This window comes from Egretta garzetta, unplaced genomic scaffold, assembly GCF_000687185.1.
Source record: "Egretta garzetta isolate BGI_Z169 unplaced genomic scaffold, ASM68718v1 scaffold179, whole genome shotgun sequence".
Taxonomy (NCBI): domain Eukaryota; kingdom Metazoa; phylum Chordata; class Aves; order Pelecaniformes; family Ardeidae; genus Egretta; species Egretta garzetta.
Genome location: NW_009270001.1, coordinates 655895 through 656865, shown reverse-complemented (window position 1 = coordinate 656865; position 971 = coordinate 655895).

Here is a 971-nt window from a genome sequence, read left to right as displayed (position 1 = left end):
CGGCCCCGGGAGCCCTGAGGGCAGCTCCCCTCCCGCCCGGGGCGAAGCCACCCCTCGGGGCGCCCCGCTTGGGGTTTCAATGGCGGTTTGCAGGCCCCAGCTGGGCCCGCGCTGCCAAGCTTTACCCTTTCTGGGCTTGCATGGAGGTCGGAGTTGCCTCCTGGTCCCTGTCCCCTCTCCATTGCAACCTCCCGGCAGTGGGTAGGGGATCCCCCCAAAATCCACCTTTGAGAGCTCCGCTGGTTGAAAACGCACCTCGAGATGTGATTTATGCACTGACAAACGTTAGCGGAATCCTTCAGACCATCAGGCAGGAGAGGGGAGGATCAGTAAAGACATTTTGTGTAAGTTGCCCCGCATCTTCATTGATGCGGTTTAAGTTTTATAAAATTTCCTAGAAGAAAAAATGTTTTCCTGTGAACAGTCCCATTTTTTTTGATTGAAAAAAAAAAAAAAACCTCATAGAATCATAGAATGTTTTGGGTTGGAAGGGACCCCTAGAGGTCATTAGTCCAATCAACCACTTTCCCTGCATAACCCCACTGATTTCATGAACCCGGCGATGAATGCACAGCGACACGCAACTTTGTCTTCAAAGAAAACGTGAGGTTTCCTCTATTTTCTCTCTGCCCATTTAAGCAGATGTGCAGGGGCTGGCACTGGCGCCTCCTCTTCCCCGCTCATTTGCAATGGCCTTCAAGGCCGGACGATGCCACGCTCAGGCAGTTTCTAATTAGCTCCCCACATCTAAGCACCTCTGAAATTAAGTTACGACTTCCAAACCTTTCATCGTCTTAAGGAAAAGCGTTGAGACTGGTCACTTGTGGCTGTGAAGCACTTTAAAATGTTTTAGAATCATGGAATCGTTGAGGTTGGAAAAGCCCTTTCAGATCCCCCAGCCCAACCGTTCCCCTACCCCTGCCATCCCACCCCCAAACCCTGGCCCTCAGCACCTCGGCTGCCCGGCTGTT